General features: G+C 44.4%; 1 protein-coding gene across 1 annotated transcript in view; it reads left to right on the plus strand.

Annotated features, from left to right (window-relative positions):
- The window catches only part of VBP1 (VHL binding protein 1), a 511,617-nt gene that overhangs the window by 294,385 nt on the left and 190,068 nt on the right, over positions 1-27,164 (plus strand). The window lies entirely within an intron of this gene.

A 27,164-nucleotide genomic window follows, 5' to 3' on the forward strand; every position in this document is an offset into this window, starting at 1 on the left:
CCCCCCCCCTGAACCAACCCCAAACGAGGGGGCCGGGAAAATTTGGGCCCAAAAGGGAAGGCACCAAGAACGATGACTGGATACCGGCCAGCACCTACCAAATGATGGCCCAGAATTGCCAAACTACAAGGGAAATCCTAAAGGACAAACTGCCCAACCATCCCTGCAAAATTGGCATGAAGCCCAAACAAGATATTTTCAATCTTACAGGAGCCCCGCTCGATCTGACTACTACGGAGCTCCTTAAAAAAGGGCTCAACTTCATCCCATCTCAACTGGCCAACTGCACTGAAGTCTTACTGGACCTGAAATTATTTTGTAGAAAGCTCAACCTTTCTCACTGCTTGCACAGCAGTCACAAAAATGGAGAAATAGGCATACTATTTCCCAGCTCATCGGATATTTCTGCATCCCACAGCACCGGAGTTAATTTCCCGTCAACACAGCCCCACGAAAATGGCATTCTCAACAGCAGGACAACAACCAGACAGCAAGAGCTCCACCCAATGGACACAGGTAACTCTAATTCTCTCAATATCGCCTACACTCAACAATGATAAACGTTTGGATGCATGTTTCGCCATGACTGGCACACACCAATCCATTGTTTCGACTAACATGCAGGCTGCCACCGCCGACTCCTGTGGGAGAGACCCTAATGTGAGCCCCCCTGTTGTGAGCGACCCAGTTAGCAAGACTAAAGCCAACACACTTGAGCAGCGACCCAAACGCCATAGCCACAATGGTGACGCAGTATCGCTGCATAGGACCAATGCTGGTGCTACAATTTCCAATTGTACCACCGGGCACACTGTTGTAGAAAATACCATGTCTGCTTGTGGCCACAAAGACAGAGAATGTACTGTTGCTCCTAATTTCAAAAGATATAAAATGATGTCCAATATTCCAAATGCTGCTTTTAGTCCTAATTGTACAAATGTTTCCAAGAAATTGCCTGATGTTAATGTATGCAGCGTACACAATGTACTCTTTGCTCGCAATGTTTCGAATGTCTCTAATGTTTCTAAAGTATTTGAGAATGCTATTTCTTCAAGTTCCAACTGTTTAAATAGTACCAGCAGCGCAGATGCATCCAAGGATGCAAACGTTAGTAAAATACCTAATACGGCTTTTATTCCTAGTAAGTCAAAGGTTGCTAATTATACTGCTTATAGTCCCAGTATGTCAAAGGTTGCTAATGATTCCAGTGCATTTGATGATGATAATGATGCTAATGACTCCAATGTATTCAATGGTGTGTATATCAGTCAGATGCCAAATGTTACATATGCCACCCATGCTTCTAATGTACGGGAAAGAGATGACGTTGCAGCATGCACTACCCCCATTAGTCACATGCTCGGTGTAGAGCTCCCTCCTGATTTTAATGTAACACAAAGGAATTGTATTAAAAGTCCTAACTTTGACAAAAGTACAATATTTGAAAGAATGTATTTGCATGATAGGGACTGCCTAAACAGAGAAGCTTCCACTATGGTGTCTCCTGCCTCTACTTACCGAGATAGCCCTCCCCTGCCTACTTCCGGAAGCATGGCCAGTAATGAAGCCCACCCCCCCACACTACTCATGGTTCACGGAAATACACGAATGCCGACCAACTCAGGAACGCTACCCATAGGTACAGCACGAGATTAAGTACACCCACCTCCTCTGCACTCACAGAGGACTCTCAATACAGTACCAGTGAGTCCCAGGTACTGAAAAGACAGAGCACCATCAACCCTATGCTCAACAACCATATCCAAGTCTTTTCGAAGGTTTGTGAAAGTGAAATCAGAAACATCTTTCAGAACACCCCCAGCACTTAAGAAGAGTAACCTAAACCACAAAGAAAGGGCTGCCTTGAAACACCTTTGCCAAAATGAGCACATCATAGTGTTCTAGGCAGACAAAGGTGCAGGAATTGTCATTATGAGCGAGGCAGAGTACACAAACAAAATGTTTAAGGTACTCGGTGACAAAAGCAGCTACTGCCAGGTTAACAAGGAAGAAGTGCTCCAAAGATTCAAAGCCATCGACGGCTTATTAGTAAACCTTGCATACCACAAAAAGATCGCAGAGAAAGAACTAGACTTTATGGCAGTAGACTCCCCAAAAATTGGAGTCCTCTTTTTGTTATTCCATAGATTCACTAGAAGCAAAAGGACCCCCCCCCCCCATGAGAGACAGTCTCATCAAAGAGAACCAAAATGGAATTAATTTCCCAACTACTGGATTTTTATTTTAATCCACTAGTTCAAACCTCCAAGTTTTTTTTCAAAAACTCATGGAATTTCCTAAAAGAAATCCACATGATCCAGGATAACTTCCTAGACAAGAACCTACTACTAGTCACCCTTGACGTCACAGCCCTGTACCCAAGTATCCCCCATAAAGAAGGGATACAGCTAGTCAAGGAATACGTAGTCAGACACAGAAGAATACCACAGGAACGTGCAGTAACTCTGCGCAGACTATTGCGACTAGTGTTAGAAAATAATTAGTTCTCCTTCCAGGACAAAATTATTAAGCAACTCAAAGGAGTAACCATGAGGGCCAAATTGGCCCCTTCCTATGCCAACCTTGTCCTCAGCTCTTGGGAGGAAGACATCCTCACCAAACAAGGCTTTGAGCAGGTAGTTCTTTATAAGAGGTACATAGACGACCTCTTCCTCCTATGGGAGGGCACACACCAGAAACTGGACAAGTTCCTAGACAAACTACAAAACAGCATCAAGTTCCTCGACTTCATCGCTGGAACAGGGTCCACAGTGAACTTTCTGGATATTACTCTTAGCAGATGAGAGGAAACCCATCAGTTTTCCTCCAAGCCATACAGAAAACCCACTCTCCGCAACAACTTCCTAGACTACAGGAGCCAGCACCCTGACTTTATAAAAAAGAATGTAGTCAAAGGACAGTTAGTCAGACTAAGCAGAATAGTTAGCACCGACGAACAATTTCTCCATGAATGTAACATCCTCAGAAGTCACTTTCTAGACGAGCACAACTCCAGCTACCTAGTGGACAAAATGGTAAGGGAAGTAGAAGATCACAGGCACTCCAGACACCTCCCGATCCTAGAATATGGGTTCCCCACACCTACGAGAGAAAGTTAACCAAAAATTCAGATTCCACATACCCATTTCCGCTGATACCGACAGTATTAAAAAGGCCCTGTCCCACAATTGGGACATCCTCACAAGCAACCCAGACCTCCGCAAAACATTAGGAGTAACACCCATATTTACCTACAAAAAAGGACACACTCTTAAAAGCCTTCTAGAACACAAGAAGGCTAAGCCCTCCACTTTGTCCCGCACCAAAGGGACACACCCTTGCGGACAGTACATTTGCTGCCAGCTCATCCTGACAGGAGACAGTGTCCAGATAGGCGCCAAACAAGTACGCCTCACCAGCATCCACGACTGCAACACCACTAATGTGGTATATCTGGGCAAATGTGAACATTGCGAATGCTTTTATGTGGGGATGACCACCCGCAAACTAAGCGATCGCATTAAAGAGCACTACCAGGCAATTAGAAGGGCAGACAATAACAACGCCCTAGCCAGACATGCCTCCCAGTGCCCATACCCATCTTCATTCAAATTCCTCATTTTAGAGAAAGTTCTCTGCTTCACCAAGGAATCAGGCACACCCCCCTAGATGTCAGAGAACTTAGATGGCAAGTTAGACTCGAAGCGGACTGCTTCCGTGGTCTCAACGGCAGTTTAAACATTAAATGCATACTCAAGTGGATCAGGTAACAGTCAGTTACCTCCCCTTACGATGTCGTCATGGCATTATGTAAGCACTATAAACTGAAGTTGGAATGCACTTGCTTCAGATTTCTGATGAAGTTCCGTTGATTGTAATAAATTAAGCGAACAAAAGCGCTAGTTTCTTACAACTGGTGTCTGCGTGGTTTCTGTGACATACCTGCTTGCCAACCACCTCCTGCATCCAGTACACCCAGAGGGTAGGGCACTACAATTTTATATATATATATATATATATATATATATATATATATATATATATATATATACATACATGACGTCGCTGATTGTTGGTTTTGTGCTAGGTTCAATAAGCAAACTATAAAGCGACACTTTGATTTCGCATGACACTACGGTAGGAAATTTAATTACACTATGCCGTCGGAGCAACCGACTACCGGCGTGCATAAAAAACGCAAAGACAAAGACAGGCAGCCTAGATCCAAGCCAGACTTCGAGACCTCAGCTGGGCTGGTCGCCGGTTCTCCGGTTTTCAGTGAGGTGCCTACGCAGCCCCTGACGACCGCAGAATTGGAACCCCAGACCGCTTTGGATTCTCAAGCAGAGAGTTCTAGGCCGACGCAGCTTTTTTCTTTAGGCCCTACCGACAACATTGCAGAAGGAGAAGCCGGTTCTGCGGAAACACCTTCGGTTACAGAAGGTGTCTTCAGACCGACTACTCTCACCATAAAATCTTATGCTAAGCTTAAGACTTCTCTAAAACCAAAAAAGACTACACATCAGTCTCCAGTTCAAGGCCCCATGCCTAAGAAACAGATGCTTAAAATGGCTGAAGATTTGATTTCTTTTATCAGGGGTTCCCAACCCGCCCCAGACAAAAGGAGGATTATGCCTCCTCTGATAAAGTGTCTATTTCCTCAGGCTCCTCTGAGGAACAGGATTACTCCTTTCCCCCTTATGAAGAATTTTGATGCTGAAGATTCCATTCCCTCAGCTTCTCCCCCCCCCCCCCCCCCCGAAGACTATTCCTTTGGGGAAACCTTACATACCATGAGGGAACATTTCCACTCGGAAGATCAGGACTACTCAGACTCTAAGAAAAGGCTCCGAGAGTTTCTTTTACTCCTCCAGCACAGACCACTTGCTATCCCTCCAGTTTTAGACATTGTGGATGATGTTTACTTATTATCTATTCTTTATCCAGATTCTCTGCCTCCTGCTCCAGCCAAACCAGATAGATATTATAGAGTGCCTGACTCTCACAAATTCCTTTACAAAAGCCCTGTTGCTGACCCAGAGACAATCTCCCAGGGTCCCAAAGGGGCTAAGGCTTCTATGGCTAAAAATCCTGTACCCTCTGAAAGGGACTCCAGAGCACTAGATAGGTGGGGGAAGAAGGTTTACACCTCAGCTACTCTAGCTATGAGAGCACTAAATTGTCATTTTCACATGCTGAAATACCAGCAATTCCTAATGTCTCAAATAAAACAAAAGATGAGCACGCACCCTCAACAGTCTGAAATCAAAGAAATGCAGGATCTGTTGCATGCAGCTGAACAGGTGGGCAAACATACTTTACCATGTGGATTTGATTCCTAGGAAACTTCCTGTAGAGCAGCTTTTACTGGGTCTGTTATACGTAGGCATGCTTGGTTAAAGGAACAAACTCTGCCTGATCATGTTAAAGTTACTAGATGCACCTTTACAGCAGGATGTCTTATTTGGGGTTAAAGCAGAAGAGGTTTTAAAGAAAATGGAGGATAAGGCAAAATCTATGCATACGGTCAAAGATTTCTTACAGGTACAACCCCCACGCTTCAGCAGAAATTGGCCAGCAAAAAATTGGTCCTTTCCAGCTTCTGACAGACCACAGAGGGATAAATACAGATGCCCAAGGGGCAGAGGACAAGCACAAATCTCTTACAAACCTCGCCAATGGGGCACTGCAACACAGAAGGGAGGAGAAGACTGGTCCCAAACTACTAGAAGACAAACATAATGACTTAAAATGGGTCCTAGACATTATCTCACAAGGATACAGATTCCATTTCCACACCTTGCCAAGGATAAAAGGAATGCCAAACTTGCCACAAAATCAATGGGCAGAGGCACAAAAACAAATTACAGCTCTCATGGACATGAGAGCCATTCAACTGGTACCTACACAGGAGCAAGGCCAAGGATTTTACTCAAGGCTCTTTCTAGTCCTCAGAAAGGACAATGCTTGGAGACCCATTCAGGAACTTTCAATTCTAAACACCTTCTTGCAAGTACCCAAATTCAAGATGCTAACATTACAGCAGCTTCTTCCCATGTTGGACAAGAAAGCTTGGCTAGTAACGTTAGACCTCAGTGAGGCATACCTGCATGTCCCTATCAGACAAAATTGCAGAATATACCTCCATTTCATTTCAGGTTCAACCCATTACCAATTCTCTGCACTGCCCTTTGGCTTATCTACTGCACCCAGGGTCTTCACAAAATGCCTGGCACCAGTAATTGCATACTGCAGACAAAGAGGAATTCAAATATACCCATACCTGGATGACTGCCTCATCCAAGCAGAAAGCAAGGACATTCTCTTACAACATCTGACTTTTGTAAAACACCTTCTAAGTTGCCTAGGGTACACAGTAAACGAAAAGAAATCAACACTAGTGACCTCACAAAATATGACATTCCTGGGTGCCAGCTTGAATACAACGGCCCAGATGGCTTATCTGACTCCAGACAAACCACTACAACTAACTCAGTACTTCAAAATAATGGCAACAAAGACCTAACTCCCCGCAAGAAAAATTCTGCAGGCCTTGGGCTTCATGGCATCTTGCATACTACTAATACCATTTGCAAAACTGCATATGAGGAAATTACAATGGTACCTGAAAAGCGTATGGACTCAACACAGCCACAGCTTGGAAACCATGATACCTCTCATTCCCTGCCTTCAACAGGAGTTTCTATGGTGGTCACAGGCATGTCACCTCAACAAGGGTCAGCCTTTCACCTTACCCCCAGCCAGGCAAACTATGACAACAGATGCATCGGACTATGCCTGGGGGGATCACACATGGCAAGATGGTGCATTCAAGGCATATGGACTACAGATCAAAGGAATCTGCACATCAATCAAAAAGAAGTGCTAGCTGTACAGAATGCTCTGACAGCCTTCAAGGACCTCTTACATCCAGGACAGCTTATAATAAGGATAGAGAACACCACAGTAATGTGGTACATAAACAAGGGGATACACACTCCTACCCTCTGTGCAGGCAAGCAATGACCTTGTGGAACACAGCACTGGCTTACCAAGTTCAGTTACAAACTCAATTCCTGCCAGGAAAAAAGAACACATTGGCAGACGACCTAAGCAGAAACATCATGGATCCCCACGAGTGGAAACTGGATCCACAAGTATTTGCAATGATAACTCAAAAATGGGGGCGCCCAGACATAGACCTGTTTGCCAACCCCCAAAACTATCAGCTTTCAAAATTTTGCACAAGGACATTTCACCATCAAGCTTGGAAAGTGGACGCGCACTCATTCAGTTGGAAAATGCTGACAGTATATGCCTTTCCTCCATTGCCCCTTCTCACAAAGGTGCTGCTGAAAGTCAGGATGGAGAGACCTCGAATGATGCTCATTGCCCCGGACTGGCCACACCAGCACTGGTACCCACTACTAAGGAACATGGCCCAGGGCCCACCATGGATTTTACCACAAATTCCTCATCTACTCACACAGCAAGGCAGTCAGATTCTACACAGCCAGCTCAAAACCTTAAATTTGGCTGCATGGCAAATCACCTAAGCAACCAGCCAGCCCCTCTTTCACAAGCTGTTATGGATGTCATTCTGGAGGCCAGGATGCTCAGCACCAGGAAAGCCTACTCAGACAAATGGAAAAGATTTTGTGCCTGGAACCAAGCTTAAGGCCAAAATACCCTTCAGCTGGACATTACTCAGATTCTACAATATTTAAATGGGATGTTACACAAAGGACTTTATTTTTCATCTATTAAAATCCACGCCTCAGCTGTTTCAGCTCACTACAACACGTATCCTCCCTTATTTTCACATCCACTTCTAAGGCAGTATCTCAGAGGAGCAAAAAACATTAGGCCTCCCAGGAGAGTGCCAACACCAACTTGGGACCTAAATTTTATTCTGGAAAAACTTACGCTGTCAGCTTTCTCAGCTGAGTTAAAGTTTATATCATGGAAGACTGCCCTGCTGCTAGCAATTACTTCAGCCAGAAGAGTCTCAGAGCTACAGGCACTAATGGCAGTAGAGCCTTTCCTCATTTTCCATCAAGACAGAGTTTCTGTACGAACTAACCCCTCCTTTATGCCAAAGGTGGTATCCAGTGTGGCTCTAAATCAAACCATCCACTTTACCCACCTTCTTTCCAAATCCACAGAACAAAGGAGAAAGACTCCTGCATTCCTTGGACATTCACAGGCAACTACATTACTACTTGGATAAAACTAAGGCTTTCAGAAAATCTGACCAACATTTGTATCCTATGCTACAGCATCACAAGGAAAGGCAATCTCAAAACAGACCATTTCCAAATGGATAGGACATTGCATATGTTTTTGCTACACCCATCATGGAAAACCAGTTCCTGCTAGCATAAGGCCCCACTCCACCAGGGCAGCAGCTACATCTGCAGCCTTCCTCAGGGGGGTGCCAACCAAGGATATTCTGGAAGCTGCAACTTGGAGTTCAGTACACACCTTCACCAAACACTCACTTACCACTTTACTCTTAGACTAGAGCTGGCTTCGCCACTGCAGTTTTGCAGGGCCTTCTAGCCTCCTCTAACCCTGTTTGACTCCACCGCCCATCCTTAGTTTTGGGATTCTACCCAAGTGTGATGACTGCGGCAGAGTAACACGATGAACATAGTACAGATGTCCTTCAAGGATGCATCTGCAGTCATAACAAATGGGTTGTCCTGTCGTCAGGCAGCCCTTCGGTCGGCCGGATTCCAAAGTCTGGGTCCGGCTGATGTCGCACTTCACCCGACGTCATCTCTGCTGGTCTTCGGGTATAAAGGCATCAGCCGGCGCCATTTTCCTCAGTCTTTCTTGCCGCGTGGCGCTAAGCAGAAGCTGTTCGCAAGTGCCGGTCGGTCAGATCCAGAGATTACTACTACCGAATACTACTTCAAGACTTCTAAAGCTAAGTACCCGTTGGGGACTCTTTCTTGCCTCAGCCGATGTCAGAAAAAGTAAATAACTGTTTAACTTGTGGGAAACAAATACCTCATAAAGATTTCCACTCTTACTGCCTACCTTGCTTAGGCCCAGACCACGACATAGCAGCCTGTTTAGCCTGTGCTTCTTTCAACCGGCGAACGCTTAGGCCGGGTCGGAGTTTGCTGAACAGTTTTTCGCTCAGATTTTGCATACATTATGCCGCCGGATCCTCCGACTACACAAATTGTTAAACGCAAGAAAAGACCGACACTCGCGGTCCATGGTTTCGCCGAAACCACGGTTAAGCAAGCCGCGAGTGTCTCTGTTTCGCCGAAACCGAGAAAACGGGTCAATCTTCAGTCGAATCCATGACTACTTCTGAGGCTCCTGCTACCTTAGTTGAATCTGCCTCTGAAGTTTTGCCTACTACTGTGGTTCCTAGTGAATTATCAGACACCATCCCTTTGGATGTCTCTACCCCAGCACGTGGTGCTGCTAGGCCTCCTGCAGCCATGTCTATTAAGGCCTTTGCCAGGGCTAAAGCAGCCAAAACTGTTAAATCAGTGCCTGCTAAGCCCCCCCTCACACAGGCCCACTTCTAGTTCACAAATGCTTACTCTGGCAGAGGATTTAATATCCTTAATTAGGGGATCTCAATCTCACCCAGACAGGGCCTCTCAGCCTCCAGAAAAGAGACCTAGAGCAGAGCCCCCCGAGCCAGTGTCCTCTGATGATTCTTCGGATGACTCAGACATTACAGATCAGCCAGAGGCTCCTTTTTCTACTTATGAAGATTCCGATGCTGAAGAATCCATTCCATCTGCCTCTCCACCAGAGGAATTTTCCTTTGAAACCTTACATGCCATGAGAGAACAATTCCAATGGCAGGGACAAGATTTCTCAGATTCAAGAAAAGGCTTAGGACCTTTCTGCACTTACCACAACATAGGCCCTTAGCTATACCTCCAGTTCTGCCTGTTGTGGATGATGCATTTAATGATGTTTGCACTGCTCCTGATACTTTACCTCCAGCCCCTGCCAAACCAGATAGATTTTACAGGGTGCCAGACACTCATCACCACCTATACAAGGCCCCACTTGCAGATCCTGAGACTATATCCCAGGGGCCTAAGGCAGTAGCCTCGACCTCAGCAAAACCCTCTCCCTTCTGAAAGGGAATCCAGGTCCTTAGAGATGGGGAAAAAGTTTACACCTCTGCTACTCTCTCAGCTAGAGCTTTAAACTGTCAGTTTCATATGATCCAATACCAAGAGTTTATGCTTGATCAGTTAACTAAGAAGCTGTCCTCTGATGACTCCTTAGATAAGAAATATGTTTTAGAAATGGTGAATAACATTCAGCAGGTTAGTAACCATTCCTTAAAATGTGGCTATGATGCACTGGAGGCTTCATTTAGATCAGCCATGACTGGCACAGTGATAAGAAGGCATGCATGGTTGAAAGAACAGGTCTTGCCGGATCATGTTAAAGCAAAGCTGTTAGATGCTCCTATGGATAAGGCCAGTCTATTTGGTACCCCTGCTCAGCAAGTAATGAAGAAAATGGAAGAGAAGGCAAAATCTGTACAAACAGTTAAGGATTTCTTACAGGTTCAGCCCCAAGGTTTAGCAGGAACTGGCCTGCCAAAATTGGTCCTTTCCAGACTCCTCAAAATCTCAGAGGCAGGAATAGACGCTCTAGAGGCAGAAATCAATCCAGAGGAGGTGCCTTCAGAGGACGCCAGTGGCAAGGCAATAACCAGCGAGGCACAGACACAACCACTGCCACTGCAACAGGACAATCACAGTGACTTGGCTCTGACACCGCCTACCAGGGAGCAAATAGCAGCACCTTTAGGCGGAAAGTTAGCCTTATTTTCCAAAAATTGGCACTATATCACAAAAGACAAGTGGATTTTGCAAACCATAGACCAAGGCTACAGGTTCCACTTCCACACCTTACCAGTAAAAAGAGGAATGCCAAACCTACCTCCAAATCAAAAAACAGAAGCTCTAAAGCAGATAGCTCAATTAACAAAGATGAGAACTGTGGAAAGAGTACCAATAACAGAACAGGGCAAAGGATTCTACTCCAGACTCTTCCTAGTACCAAGAAAAGAGAAAAGTTGGAGACCTATTCTCGACCTGTCCGTCTTAAACACATTCATCATTGTCCCAAAATTCAAAATGGTGACCCTACAGCAACTTCTTCCCATGCTGGGCAAGGAGTGTTGGCTGGTAACTCTAGATCTCAAGGAGGCATACCTTCACGTCACCATACGACCAAATTGCAAAAGATACCTCAGATTTCTTGCAGGATCAGAGCATTATCAATTCTCAGCATTGCCCTTTGGCTTATCTACTGCGCCCAGAGTATTCACAAAATGCCTGGCATCAGTAATCGCTCATTGCAGGCTACAGGGAATCCAAATTTATCCATACCTGGACGACTGCCTGTTACAAGCGGACAACAAAAGCAAGCTGACAACAGATTTACAAGAGTCATTTGCTTACTACAAGCCCTGGGATACACAGTCAATTTAAAAAAGTCAAGACTGATACCATCCCAGACAAGAACATTCTTGGGTGCGGAATTGGACACAGTAAAACAAATGGCATTCCTAACTGCAGAAAAACAAGAACAACTCCCTCTTTACTTCTTGGCATTAACAAAGCAGAACAAACTAACAGCAACTTTACTTCTTGGCATTAACAAAGCAGAACAAACTAACAGCAAGAAAAGTACTGCAGGCCTTGGGCTTCATGGCATCATGCATAATCCTGGTACCCCATGCCAGACTGCATATGAGAAAGCTACAGTGGTACCTAAAGAATTTATGGTCTCAACACAGGCACAGCTTAGAAACCGAAATTCCAATAATCCCATGCCTGAAACAAGAGTTCCTATGGTGGGCTCAAGCATGCCAGTCAAACCCAGGCTTGCCATTCCACAACTTTCAAGCAAGCCAAACCATCACAACGGACGCCTCAGACCTAGGCTGGGGGGCGCACATGTTGGACAAATGCATACAAGGATTGTGGACTCCAGACCAGCTGCACCTGCACATAAACCAAAAAGAAATGCTGGCAGTAAAACTAGCAATCCAGAAATTCAGACCATTCCTCAAAGAAGGCCATTTAATGATAAGGACAGACAACACCACAGTCATGTGGTACATCAACAAACAGGGAGGCACTCATTCATACCCCCTATGCAGGATGACTCTGGACCTTTGGAATATGGCTCTGAGCTACAACATCCAGTTACAGGCAATATTTGTGCCGGAAAAGAAAACACCCTAGCAGACATGTTAAGCAGAACCACCTCGGATGCTCACGAATGGATGCTACACCGGGACATCTTCAAGGCCATCACAAAGAAATGGGGAATGCCACAAATAGACCTATTCGCATCCCCACTCAATCACCAGCTCAAAAAAAATTCTGCACAAGGACATACCACCCACTTGCATGGAAGGTGGACTCTCTATCCTTCAGTTGGAAAGGCCTGACAGCATATGCATTTCCACCTCTTCCTTTGATGCACAAGGTACTACTGAAAATCAAAGAGGAACGTCCAAGGATAATTCTGATAGCTCCGAATTGGCCAAGACAACACTGGTATCCATTGCTGAGGAGCATGTCTCAGGGGAGAATGTGGTCAATACCCTGATGTCTTTGATGTTAACTCAGAACAACTACAACATCATGCACCCAAACCTAAAAACCTTGCAACTGACTGCCTGGAACATCACATAACAGCAACTAACCCAGACTTATCCCAAAGGGTTAAAGACATTATCCTTGAAGCCCGCAGACCTTCAACAAGAAGGAACTATGCAGGAAAATGGAAAAGGTTTGTCATTTGGAGTACTGAAAGAGGAAAAGATGTGTCGAACATAGATATTGCTAACATCCTGGAGTACTTGGCAGAGCTTCTACATACAGGCCTGTCCTATTCCTCCATCAAGATACATGCATCAGCTATTTCAGCAGAATACAGCTTGATCCACCTGTCTTTTCATCCTCTTCTCAGGCAGTTCCTCAGAGGGATCAAGAATGTAAAACCTCCTAGGAAACCACCATTACCAGCATGGGACTTGAACTTTGTGCTAGAAAAATTGACACTCCTCCATTTGAACCAGCAGCAACAGCAGATCTTCAACACCTATCATGGAAAACTGCTTTCCTACTGGCAATTACTTCAGCAAGGAGGGTTTCGAACTACAGGCCTTAATGGCAGTACAACCCTTCCTAATCTTCCATCAAGATAGTGTCCATGAGAACTAATCCTACATTTATGCCTAAGGTGGTATCCAGAGTGTCTTTAAACCAGGCAATCCACCTGCCTACCTTCTTTCCCAATCCACAGAACAGGGGGAAAGACTGCTGCATACCTTGGATGTACATAGACAGTTACGCTACTACCTGGACAGAACCAAAGGTAACAGAAAAACTGACCAGCTTTTAGTAGCCTATGCAACAGGAAGGGAAGGAAAAGCAATTTCCAAACAGACAATCTCCAAATGGATAGGAAATTGCATAAGATTCTGTTACTCCTACCATGGAAAACCAATTCCACAGAACATAAGACCTCATTCTACAAGGGCTACAGCCACTACCACAGCTTTCTTACGAGGAGTGGCAACCAAGGACATTATTGAGGCTACTTGGACCTCCGTGCATACATTTGCCAAGCATTATAATTTACCTCTATACTCTAGATCCCGAGCAGGGTTTGCCACTGCTGTATTGCAAGGGATCCTAACTACACCATTATTCTTCTTCCTCCTCCCCTAGTTTGGCTATGGTATTCTACCCATTTGTTATGACTGCAGATGCATCCTTGAAGAACATAGTACAGTTTTGTACCTACCATAAATGTAGATGTCCGAACAGGATAGCATCTGCAGTCAGGATTACCCACCCTCCTTCCCCTCTGTGGTACTCCTAGGGTGTTTACCCTCCTAATAGCTAGCTGGGGGGGGGGGGTCTCTTATGGTGTATTTGTTTGTATATATGTACATACATGCTTATTTTTTGTGTTTGCCTTCTATTATTTTGGAAACATTGGCATTTATCCAAAATTTAGCTTTCCAAGTGGGCAACTGGCATCTGGGGCAAGAAACACTGAGGAAAATGGCGTCGGCTGATGCCTTTATACCCGAAGACCAGCAGAGATGACGTCGGGTGAAGTGCGACATCAGCCGGACCCAGACTTTGGAATCCGGCCGACCGAAGGGCTGCCTGACGACAGGACAACCCATTTGTTATGACTGCAGATGCTATCCTGTTCGGACATCTACATTTATGGTAGGTACAAAACTGTACTTTTTGTATCTACCATAAATGTAGATGTTCGAGTGTATACCCTGCTGCAGTCCAGGATGTCCTTCAAGAATGCAACTGCAGTCATAACATGTGGGTTGTCCTGCCTCAGGCAGCCCTCAGTCGGCCGGATTCCAAAGTCTGGGTCCGACGTCGGCTGATGTCGCATTTCTCTCCGACGTTAGAGCGGCTGGAGTACATAAGCATCAGCCGACGCCGTCTTTTTTGCCGCGCGGTGCCCGAAGCAGAAGCAGTTCGCAAGTGCCGGTCGGTCAGTTCCTGTATTCTACGATACCGAAGTCATCAAAAAAGCTAAGTACCCCGTTGGGGACTTTTTTCTTGCCTCAGCCGATGTCAGAAATTACTGAAAAAGTTAACAATTGTCTTTTTTGTGGTAAACAAATACCTCATAAGGATTTCCACTCTTACTGCCTCCCTTGCCTGGGCCCAGACCATGACGTCTCTGCCTGTGTAGCCTGTGCTCGCTTCAACAAGCGCACTCTCAGGCGCCGGGCGGAGTTCGCTGAAGATTTTTCCGGCGATAAATTTGCTTACACCATGCCGTCGGAGCTTCCGACATCGCAAACTCCCAAAAAGCGAAAAGACCGGGACCGACATCCTCGGCCCGCCTCTTATCACCGACTCCACACCAAAACCTAGCGCGAGTGCTCCGGTTCCCTCTGAGACTGTCTCTCCACCGCTCCAAACCAAAGACACCGCATTACCAACGACTCCGATTCCAGACATTACTCCGCCAGTTAGACTTTCCTCCGGATACCGAAACCGAGGAAATGCCCGAGACCATTGCTGTAGACAAGGTCACTCCTGCACGTGGAGCTGCCAGGCCTCCTATGGCCATGTCTATTAAGGCCTACACTAGGGCTAAGGCAGCCAGCAAAACAAAGCATATTACTTCTAAATCCTTACCTCAGCCGACCCCGGAGACACAAATTATGTCCATGGCTGCTGATTTAATTTCCATGATTAGAGGTTCACAGGCCCATCCTGAGAGAGCATCCCAGCCTCCTCCTGATAAAAGGCCCCGGGTTGAACCCTCTGACCCTACTCCATCAGATGAAGACTCTGAGGGCTCTGTCCACTCTGATAGCCAGGAAGAACTCTTCCAGACCTATGAGGACTCGGATGCAGAAGATTCCATCCCTTCGGCCTCCCCTCCTGAGGATATTTCTTTTGGGGAGGTTCTGCACACCATGAGGGAACATTTCAAGTGGCAGGGTCAGGAATATTCTGATTCTAGGAAACGCCTTAGGACTTTCCTTAAGAAGCCTCAGCACAGGCCCTTAGCTATTCCTCCTGTACTTGATGTTCTGGATGATTTGTATTCTGACTCTAGTGCTACCCCTGATTCTCTTCCTCCTGCTCCAGCCAAGCCAGACAGGGATTACAGGGTCCCAGAAACTCATTCCCATTTATTCAGGGCCCATACTGCTGATTTGGAAACTATTGCACAGGGGCCTAAAGGAGTTTCAGCCTCCACCTCAAAAAATCCTTTGCCCTCCAACAGGGAAGCAAGGTAATTAGAGAGATGGGGCAAAAAGGTTTACACATCCACTACCTTATCTATGAGAGCTTTAAATTGCCTTTTTCATATGTTACAATATCAGGATTATCTCTTAGAAGATTTACAAAAAACATTAGCTTCTCCTGATCCTTTAGACAGGAAGACTTTGCAGGAAGCTGTACATAACACTCAGCAAGTAAGCAATCACTTCCTGCAGTGTGGATATGATGCACTGGAAGCTTCATGTAGGGCAGCTATGACGGGGCAGTGATTCGTAGACATGCTTGGTTAAAAGATCAACCTCTACCAGATCATGTAAAGCAAAACTTCTGGATGCACCTTTGGAAAAGAACAAGCTTTTTGGTGCAAATGCTAAGGATGTGTTAAAGACCATCGAAGAAAAAGCAAAATCAGTTGAGACTGTGAAAGATTTCCTCCAGGTTCAACCCCCCAGATTCAGTAGGAATTGGCCTTCAAAAACTGGTCCTTTCCTAATCCAGAAAAGTTTCAAAGGGGTAAGAACAGACGTGGCCGAGGAAGAGGCCAATACAGAGGCCCTTACAGGGGCGACAATGGCAGCCAGGAAACCAAAGAAGTGACAGGAGTTTCACCTGCCCAACAACCACAAACTCAATGACTTTCCTCTACTACCGCCTACCAGGGAACAACTAGAAGCTCCCTTGGGCAGGAAATTATCTCTGTTTGCAGAAAACTGGCACAGACTGACAAAGGACAAATGGATTTTGGACATTATAGACCGAGGTACAGGTTTCATTTTCATACCTTACCAAGAAAACAAGGCATGCCAAACCTACCACAAAATCAAAGGGCAGAGGCTATCAAGCAAATCACTCTGCTGACTCGAATGAAAGCAATAGAAAGAGTTCCACAACAAGAACAAGAACAGGGTTTTACTCAAGACTGTTCCTTGTTCCAAGAAAAGAATCTCAATGGAGACCAATACTGGACTTGTCCGCATTAAACACCTTTCTCATAGTACCAAAGTTCAAAATGCTGACTCTACAGCAACTCCTTCCCATGCTGGGCAAGGGTGTGTGGCTGATTACTCTGGACCTCAAGGAGGCATACCTGCATGTCCCTATCAGACACAGCTGCAGAAGATACCTCAGATTTCTTGCAGGGCCAGAGCATTATCAATTCTCAGCATTGCCATTTGGCTTATCTACTGCACCCAGAGTATTTACAAAATGCCTGGCTTCAGTAATTGCTCATTGCAGGCTCCAGGGTATACAAATTTACCCGTACCTGGACGACTGCCTCATACAAGCGGACGACAAATTGATGTTGACAAAAAAACCTGGATTATGTCATACGATTACTTCAAGCTCTGGGATACACAGTCAACTTCCAAAAGTCAGGACTGCAGCCATCCCAGCAAATAATCTTCTTAGGAGCCAAACTAGACACAGCCTCTCAGATGGCTTACCTGACAGAAGACAAGCAAGAGAAGTTAACTCACTACTTCAAAGGTTTAGCAAAACTCATCCAGATGACTGCAAGGAGATTCCTACAGGCCCTGGGTTACATGGCATCCTGCATTCTACTGGTTCCATTAGCAAAACTACACATGAGAAAGCTTCAATGGCACCTAAAAAGCATTTGGTCTCAACACAGCAACAACTTGGAGACAATCATACCACTCATTCCATGCCTACAAAAGGAATTCCTATGGTGGGCCTCGGTGAGCCAGGAAAACACAGGTATGTCATTCAAAAAACTACAGATAACACAGACCATGACTACAGACGCCTCAGACCTTGAATGGGGGGCGCACATGGAAGGCAGGTGTATACAAGGACAATGGTCTCCAAAGGAAACACATCTGCATATAAACCAAAAGGAAATGCTGGCAGTAATGCATGCCATCAAGGCTTTTCAACACCAACTCCAGCAAGGCCATTTAATGCTACGGACAGACAACACCACTGTGATGTGGTACATAAACAAGCAGGGGGGCACCCACTCTTACCCCCTTTGCAGACTGACAATGCAGCTTTGGGAGAAATCACTGAGCCTAAACATCCAGTTACAATCCCAGTTTGTTCCAGGAAAAGACAATGTGTTGGCGGACAGCCTAAGCAGGAATTTCACAGATCCACACAGTGGAGGTTACATCCGAAGGCCTTCAGACAACTCACTTGACATGGGGCAAGCCAGAAGTGGACCTATTTGCCTCTCACCTCAACCATCTTCTACCAAAATTTTGCACAAGGGCATACCATCCAAAAGCTTGGAAAATAGATGCCCTCTCATTCAACTGGAACTCCCTAGCAATCTATGCATTCCCACCTCTGCCACTGATGACCTCAGTATTACTAAAGATCAAAGCAAAGAAGCCCAAGGGAATCATAATAGCTCCGGATTGGCGAAGACAACACTGGTACCCACTACTACGGAGCATATGTCACACCAGGAGGTGGGCCCTCCCTCAGTGGCCTCTACTTTTGACTCAACACAATTTGGAAACACTGCATCCAAACCTTCAGACACTGCAGCTAACAGCCTGGGAGATCCCATAAATAACTTCAGCTTATCTCTCTCCAAGGAAGTTCAGCGGATACTAACAGAGGCTCGAAGACCATCCACCAGAAAGGTTTACTTAGCAAAGTGGAAAAGATTCAGTAATTGGAATACCAGCAAGGGACATGATGCATCATTGCTGAACATCCCACTTATCTTGGAATATTTGGCAGATATGTTAAAGAACGGCCTCTCATATTCTTCCATAAAGATACATGCATCTGCTATTTCAGCTAGATACAACACTGATCCTCCTGTTTTCTCTCACTCCTTACTAAGACAATTCCCCAGGGGAATCAAGAACATTAAGCCACCAAGAAAGGCCCCAGTGCCAGCCTGGGACCTCAATTTTGTCTTAGAAAAACTGACTCTACCTCCTTTTGAGCCAGCAGCTTCAGTTGACTTGCAATTTCTCTCATGGAAGACAGCTTTCCTGTTGGCAATTACCTCAGCAAGAAGGGTTTCGGAGCTACAGGCCCTAATGGCAATACCACCCTTTATTATTTTCCACAGAGACAGGGTTTCATTAAGGACCAACCCTACTTTTATGCCAAAGGTGGTATCCAGGGTTTCTCTAAATCAAGCCATTCATCTGCCTGCTTTCTTCCCCAATCCTGAGAATAAGGGGGAAAGACTTTTGCATACCTTGGACATTCACAGACAACTTCGATACTACCTGGACAGGACCAAGGCCAGTAGGAAGTCTGAACAGCTTTTTGTAGCTTACGCCCCTGCAGTCCAAGGAAAAGCAATTTCAAAACAGACTATTTCTAAATGTATTTGACATTGCATCAGATTCTGTTATTCCTTTCATGGAAAGACTGTTCCAGCCAATGTCAGACCACATTCCACCAGAGCTACAGCCACCTCTACAGCATTTTTAAGAGGGGTGCCTACCAAGGACATTCTAGAAGCTGCTACATGGCGCTCCGTGCATACTTTCTCCAAACACTACAATTTCCCTCTATATTCCAGATCCAGAGCAGGCTTTGCTTCGGCAGTCCTGCAGGTTTGATTGCCACACCATCTCTTTCCTAGAGCATACCTCCTCCCCCAGCTAAGCTATGGTATTCTACCCACATGTTATGACTGCAGTTGCATTCTTGAAGTACATAGTACAGTTTTGTACCTACCATAAATGTAGATGTCCGATAGACATGCAACTGCAGTCGGATTTTCCCTCCCTCCATACCCCTCTATGCCTAGGGTCCACTACTATCCCTGTTTCTCTTAGCTGGGGATATCTGTTATGGTGTATTTGTTTTATTGCTCATTTATTGTTTGGAATCCTGTTTTTGTCTTCTAATTTGATTACAGCCTTCCTTGGAGGGCACCTGGCATCCGGGGCAAGAAACACTGAAGAAAATGGCGTCGGCTGATGCTTATGTACTCAAGCCACTCTGACGTCGGAGAGAAATGCGACATCAGACGACGTCGGACCCAGACTTTGGAATCCGGCCGACCGAGGGCTGCCAGAGGCAGGACAACCCACATGTTATGACTGCAGTTGCATGTCTATCGGACATCTACATTTATGGTAGGTACAAAACTGTACTTTACGCTCCCTCCATCCCCTCTGACTTAACTAAAACCTTTCAATACCTTAAAATCTGATACAACCTTTGTGGTGTATTTGCTTACAGCTGGAGGGATGTTTTGTTTGTGCTAAGCTTTTATTATTGGTACTATCTACTGACCATCTTTTGGGGGGGCACCTAACATCTGGGGCAAGAAAAACTGAAGAAAATGGCATCGGATGCCTCTTATATACCCCTGGCGCACTGACGTCAGGGAAGAAGCGACAGCAGCCGATGCCGGACCAAGAGTTTGGAATTCAGGCCGACTGCGGGACCGCCTGACGACAGGATAACCCAAGTGTGATGACTGCAGCAGGGCATACACTCGAACATCTACATTTATGGTAGGTACAAAACTGTAATTTTTAATTGGTTAATTTTCTCCCCATCTTCCTTTCCAATCAGTATTTTTCTAAATATTAATGACATAAAGTAGGGCATATACTTTGAAGACCCCCCATAAGTCCAAAAAAGTCCATTATTTCCTGATTTTCTTCTGTCATACTTCAGAAATATAATTATTGCTTTGTAATCCCAGTTTTGTCTATTTGCAAGTTACTGGTTTTATTCCTGTTTATCGCTTATCTCCCAAATCTCTCTGCTTCATTTCAAATATACTGTTGATTCTTCTAATCAACTCTCATGCTTCCTTCCTTCTCTGCAGCATTTTCTATTGAAACATTGGAATGGGTGTCACTGGCACAGTCCCTTTGTGGTCTTCATTACCAGAAGAGGAAGAAGCAGAATCTCCTTTTGTTTCAGAGTTCACTTTTTGCTTGACAAGCTTTTGTATTTCCTCATTTGCATGTTGTTGTCTTTCCGCTTTTCCCGGTTAGGGGTCGCCACAGCGGAACTCCAGTCCACTAATGATTGGCAGTAGACTGTGACTAACGCCGAGGTGCCAGCTTGACATTCAACCTTCAACTAAGGCATTTCCTCCTTTGCATATACTTAATCAAAAAATTATTTTGTTCTTCAACTTCTGCCACTGTTGTCAGAATCGGCTCCTCCTGCTGGTAGGATTGCATCCGTACTATTAAAGGTCTAGTTTGCCTTGTTATAGCCAGGTTTGGCTTATACACGCAATGTGCCCCTTCAATTAACATATCCTGCTGTGGAATAGCAGTCCAATTGCTTATTTGTGCTTTCAAAAAATTAATGGTCTGTTCTTTCCACCTTCTCTGATACAGCCGAAAATCTTAGGTTTTTTCTATGTGCTCTGTCCTGTAATTATTTATTTATTATTTATTAACATTTGTTGACCGGGAATGTCCGACTAGACACCGTTCCATTTTCAGCAGAGGCCCGGGGAGAAAAGCTCCACAAATTAAAATATTACAGACATAGTTACAAATGAATCCTAGCAATTAAAATATTACAAACATAGTTACAGATGAAGAACATAGTACATTCAGTAGATAACTAGCATCTGTTCTATCCACGAAGTCATGGCAGATATTAACAATTGTTACAGTAAGAAGTTACTGCCATATAATAAGTAGATAGGCATGTAAGTATCGGAGCTTGCTGTAATCAAAGGTAGTTTGTGGGGTGGAAGAGAGGTAGAGGGTAGATGGAGTAGGAGAAGTTAGAGGGGAGAGTTACAAGGGCATAGCCAGCATGTTTTTAGGTGCACTTGAAGTAAAGCTTTGAAGTGGGTGCATGATGGTAGAGAGGTTATTGTGGGGGGGGGGGGGGGTGTTCCATAATTTGTCTATAGCACTGGAGAATAGTGCTTCTCCAGCAGTGTTATTGGCACTAAGTAGCCTGTAATTGATTTTTGTTGCTCGAATTATATTGTTTTTTGAAACCTCTCCTCCTCTTGAGCAGTCTCCTATTCAGCCAGCCTTTTCTTTTCAGAGACTGATTTTTGCAGTTTTATCACATCATCTGAATATCTGTTTAATGCTTTTTCCATTTTTTTCAGCCTTTTGTTTTTGAGTTCATGTACTCCATCAGTTTTTAGTTTATTTTAACCAGGTCTGTGTGCAGTTGTCTTGTGCTTCCCTGTAAATTACTAGAAGTCTGGTCTGGAGCTTGCACTGCTATTTTACTGAACCGCTGCAGTACTTTTCCTAGTCACTGTTTTGTCTTCACTGTTCTGTAGCAGATTTTTTCTTCAGGTCCTCTATTTCATTTTTCCTGGTTTCCAGTCGGTGCACTTAACTATTCAGTTACTAAAATTTACCCAGAAACAGGAAAGTCGATTGGCCGCCTTTGCTGAGTTCTGTTTTCACAGTGTGAGAGTTAGAATTAAGCTGTTACTCCATGTACAGCCATCCTGAGAGACATGACATCAGCATTGTCGAACAGAAGACTCAAAACATCCTCGACACAAAATTCCTAGGTAGATCAGCTTCTCTCTCTTTCTGAATGAGACAGACATGTATTTGGTCCTGCTGTATTGATCTTTTTCCCTTCATGTTCTGTTTTCAGTGATTGCCTGTTTTTCTTTCCCCCTCCATTCACTTCAGACTTTCACATCACTATCACTGGCTCAGGGAAATGGCATGGTTTCTTTCATTTACGTACTAGTGAACACCACCGACCCCTTAGCAGAGGTTTTCTGCATAGATATATTTTTTTGCTGCATGCCTTTTGAAATATACACGGAGGCCTCTGTAGCTCTTTTTTTTTCTCTAGGCAAAATTCTGGACTTTTATTCATGTATTTATTTGAGTGATTTGATTTCATTTGGCCTTTTGTTTTTACAGTCAAGTAGCATTTCTCACTTATTACTGTCTTCTCTGTTAGTGTGGATAATTAACTTTTGGTATCCCTAAAGTTTTATCAAAACTTTCTCAAAGGCATTTTCAGTTGTGATCTATCAGACCTGAACCTAGGAAGTTAACTGTACCTTTGTGAAGTTGCTCCATTGTTTGAACTCTGGTGCTATTTTTGGAAGACTTCATTCTTCCTTGCAGTTACTTCCACCAGAAGGGAATCAAGGCTTCAGGCATTATCAGAGCTTCGTCCATATCAGTCTCCCGTAAAGAAGACATTAATCTCTTCAGTACTCTCCCTTCATTCCAGAGTTGGCTTTGCCACTAATCTGAGTCAGTATACTCATTTACTGGTGATTTGATTATATTTTTAGCTACATGACTAGAGAGTCATTCGGATACCTGCTGTGGATGTTTGAAGCAGTTCACATGCCATTTTAGTGAGATGGAATCAGGGTTGCCAGACGTCCCTATTTGGGCGGGACTGTCCCGAGATCAGCAGCCTGAACCCGAGTCCCGCCCTGCCGGTTTAAATCCCGGCCAGCCTCCGCTTTGTTTGTTTTTGATTGTCCCGTATACCTGGCGTACGGGCCAATCAAAAATTGCTAAACACCGAGCTTCTTGTGTTCCACATTAAACACGAGAAGCTCCGTGTTTAGCGATTTTTGATTGGCCCATATGCCGGTATATGGGCCAATCAAAAATCGCTAAACACGGAGCTACTTGTGTTGAATGCGGAACTGCAATGCATTAAACATGAGAAGCTCCGTGTTTAGTGCAGAGCTACTGAGTGAGCTCACTTCTTTAATGTGGAACTCTGTTCTGCATTAAAGACCCCCCCCCTTTTTTTTTTTGGTCTTCACTTGCCGTGAGAGACCTTCTTCTTTTTTGTCCCTACCTGGGGTGCTGGAAATCTGGCAACCCTGGATGGAATCCTTTTCAAAGGATGCTGTGCTTTTACTTTGCTAAAAGAGAGGGCAAGAAAGTCATTAATTGGTGGCATCTTGTATGAGTGAGAAACTGCATAATTTTGTTTTAAAATCTGAAAAAAATCTTATGAAAACACTTAACTGTTTAATCGGTCTCTCTAATGCTGCGTTCCACAGTTTTTCTCAGGATGAGATTTATGTATGTTTTTAATTCCGGGTATCCATTGGTACCTTTTGTAAGGCAGTACAAGGCTGTCTTAACTTAGATTTAGATCTTCTTTCTGGTTAGCCATCTCAAAGGGTTTGACGTCTTGTCCTTCCTTTAATTGTTTAGTCTGTTAGGAATCTGTTTTGGAGCATGCAGGATTGATCTCGCTACTTTCTCTTCTGGCTTGGCTGTAGGCTTTCCTGTCTGACTTCGTAAGGTTTATTTTACGGAGCTTCTTTTTTGCAACAGGTGTCCATCAGCAGTGAACTGCAGAATGTAGCATTGAATCCAGCTCAGACTACTGAAGTGGAGCAGAGGTGTCACTGAAAAAAAAGCTGCCAAGTGATGTGGTCTAGCTTGTCTTGTGTTCAGCATTGCTTTGGTGATGGAACACAATACAATTTGAAATCCATTTGAAGAAAGTTATCGGAGGTACTCAGAAGTTGAGCAGACTCTTAACTAGTGCAGTTAATGAGCACTCCAGTAGAGGTTTTGCTGCTTGTAGTGAGAATTTTGTATAATGTGTGTATGGAAGAATTGCATATGTTTATGTAGTGGCCACTAGCTTGTAATTTCAGACATCTGGAGCGTTTCTCCCTGGGCCGCTGCTGAAAATTACCTTCATTCCATATCAGATTTTCCGGTAAACAAATGTTAAATAAAAATAAAATAAAAATTTTGCCAAGTAGGTTAACCTGGAGGTGTAGTCTAAGGGCAGATGCTTTCTTAGGAAGGACTTTCTGGGTTTCTTCTGAATGTGTTTGCCTCTTATTTGGTTATTCTCTTTCTGACATTACAGTTGTCTGAGGTGTCCGCATATGCTTTGAGGGCACTCTGTAGTGGGTGCATACCCCCTGCCCTCTGTGTCCCTTAAAGATGCCTTCTATATCTGACAATTTGATGTCAGCTGCAAATGAAAGTAGATCAGATCATTTAATATACTGGTGGTTCCCTTTTAGTGTTTACCCACAGAGGAGTAGATTTAATGGAATCCCATATGTCATTAGCATACCCCTCCCTGAGCATGGTTATGGGAAATTTCAGGAGCCTAATAACCAAAGAACGATGTGCAGAAAGTAAGACCATGCATAAACCAGTAAAATTTTAAAAAATCTGTTTGCCCAAGCCCGAAGCTGTAGGATAACAATATCAAGTTTATTGGAACTCAAACGCAAATAGTTAAGTGCTTTCGTCCTGCACTGGGACGACTTCAGAACTAAACTTTTACTGAATCCACTTCTCATTAAATAAAACAAGCGATTAAACAATCAATAACCTAACCTAGTTTAGCTAACGGCATATAGTAGAGACAAGTAATAAAAACAAAAACTGTTAAGAAGTTATATTGTGTAAATAAGCCATTACTTAAAAGCAAGGTAGAGCCAAAATAAAAATCATAATTTCGCTGCCCTCATCTTTAGCACCAATTTTCTTACCCTACTGCAAAGGGCCCTTTTGAAGATTATCCTGCTAAGGCTGAAGTCATGTTTGCACACAGAATAGTACATAGAAAATAAATTAGTCTGCAGACTATCCACAGAAGCCACCTTTAGAGTCATTGTAACTGTCCTGCTAATAGCAAAGATTCTGGAAAGATTTTGTCTCTGTATTCATCTGTTTAGCACTTGTTCTCCCTCTCTTATATGCTTATTCCCTTTGTACCATATTGGCATATGATAATCCTCTAAGCCAATTGACGGACTAAGCAGCTGTTGAGCTGTTTTCTGTGGTTCAGTGGTGCAAGGTCCGTTTCCCCTCGGCCTAACTTACTAAGCTGGGCATTAATCCTTACATCACTCAACGGGTTGCCAACTGGCTTACTGACAGAACCCACACTGTAAAAGTAGCTGACTCCAAATCCAGTTCCAGACAAGTGGAGTACCTCGGGGTTCAGTCCTGGGATCTCTCTTGTTTGGCATCTACTTTGAAGTAAAGGCCAACACTAAGGGACTGCCAAAGTTCGCAGATGATGGCAAACTGGGAGCCATTATTGAATCCCCAAATTCTGTCGATACTCTACAAAAGGGCCTTACAGAAACAGATGCTTGGTGCCAGAGCCATGGGCTCAAGCTCAATGCCAAGAAATGTATAGTTATCCCCTTTGGGGAAAAAACATGTACCCGTGAGTTACCACATAGGTGGCAGTACACTAAACACCGAAAGTGTAATAAGAGACTTGGGGACACAGGTGGACAGTGGTCTCACCTTAAATAACCACATCACCACAACAGTCAGGAAATCCTTCTGTGTGGCGCACCTCATCATTAAGGGCTTTTCATCCAGAAAAAAGGAGGTCATTGTCCCACTGTACTCATCCCTCATTAGACCCATTATAGAATACAATGCCCCATTTGGTATGTACATCTCAAGACATCTGCAACAACTGGAAAGGCCGCAGAAATACCTCACTAAAAGAATCACAGGCCTAAAGCAGATGCCCTACGCTGGCCGCCTTAAACTCCAGCTATACTCGGTCACATATCTACTCCAAGGCGATCTCTGTTTAACATACAAGGCCTTGTCAAACCCAGAGCTGTTGAACATGCTACACTTAAAGAAATCCCACTCCCTCAGAGCCACACGCTCCAGGGATCTAAACCTTGTCATCACAATAAACAAAACATGCTGGAGGGATAGGTTCCTGACCCAGAGACTCCCCAAACTCTGGAATAGACTGCCCATACATGTCAAGCAGAGCACCACTTTGGCCCACTTCAAAAGGAACCTTGATGATTGGATGGGAGAAAGGAAATTCACCCCAGAGATCACATCAGTCCTGCTAGACAGGGGTCCAGGGAAGTAAATAGTGTTGGAAGAAATAGCCAGGGAATTGTTATGGCTAGGCTTGTATAGGCCCTAGGGCCGAAAGCCTAGTACCAACCTATGAACCTCCATTGTGTAACTGGGAGTCTGAAAGGCCCATAGAGATGAGTGCTATACCCTGGAAAACAAAAATGAAATATGCATATGGTCATATGTTTCTTGTGTGTTTATAAGTTAATTTTGTGTGTGTGTGCAAACTTCTTTTGTGTGTTTATTATTTAGAGTCTCATGATGAATTGTAAATTGATTGTAATCTTGGTTGTGGCTATAAGGGATAACTTAAAGCAGCACACCTGGCTGATTTGTTATATGTATATGCACGCATAAATTTGTGTGTGTACTGTGGTGCTGCGGTAGCGTTTTCGCCTCACAGCAAGACATTGTCGCGTTAGATTCTCAGCTAGAGCATCTTCTGTGTGGAGGCATGCGTGAATGGGCGAGCCTTCTTTGAAGGTTGTGCGTCAGGGCTGGTAACTCGGCACATAAAAATCCACTACCAATCATTAGTGGACCAGAGTTCCGCTGTGGCGACCCCTAACCGGGATAAGCCGAAAGACGCAACAAC

Source organism: Protopterus annectens, chromosome 15.part0 (assembly GCF_019279795.1).
Source record: "Protopterus annectens isolate FY-2018-M chromosome 15.part0, PAN1.0, whole genome shotgun sequence".
Lineage (NCBI taxonomy): Eukaryota > Metazoa > Chordata > Ceratodontiformes > Protopteridae > Protopterus > Protopterus annectens.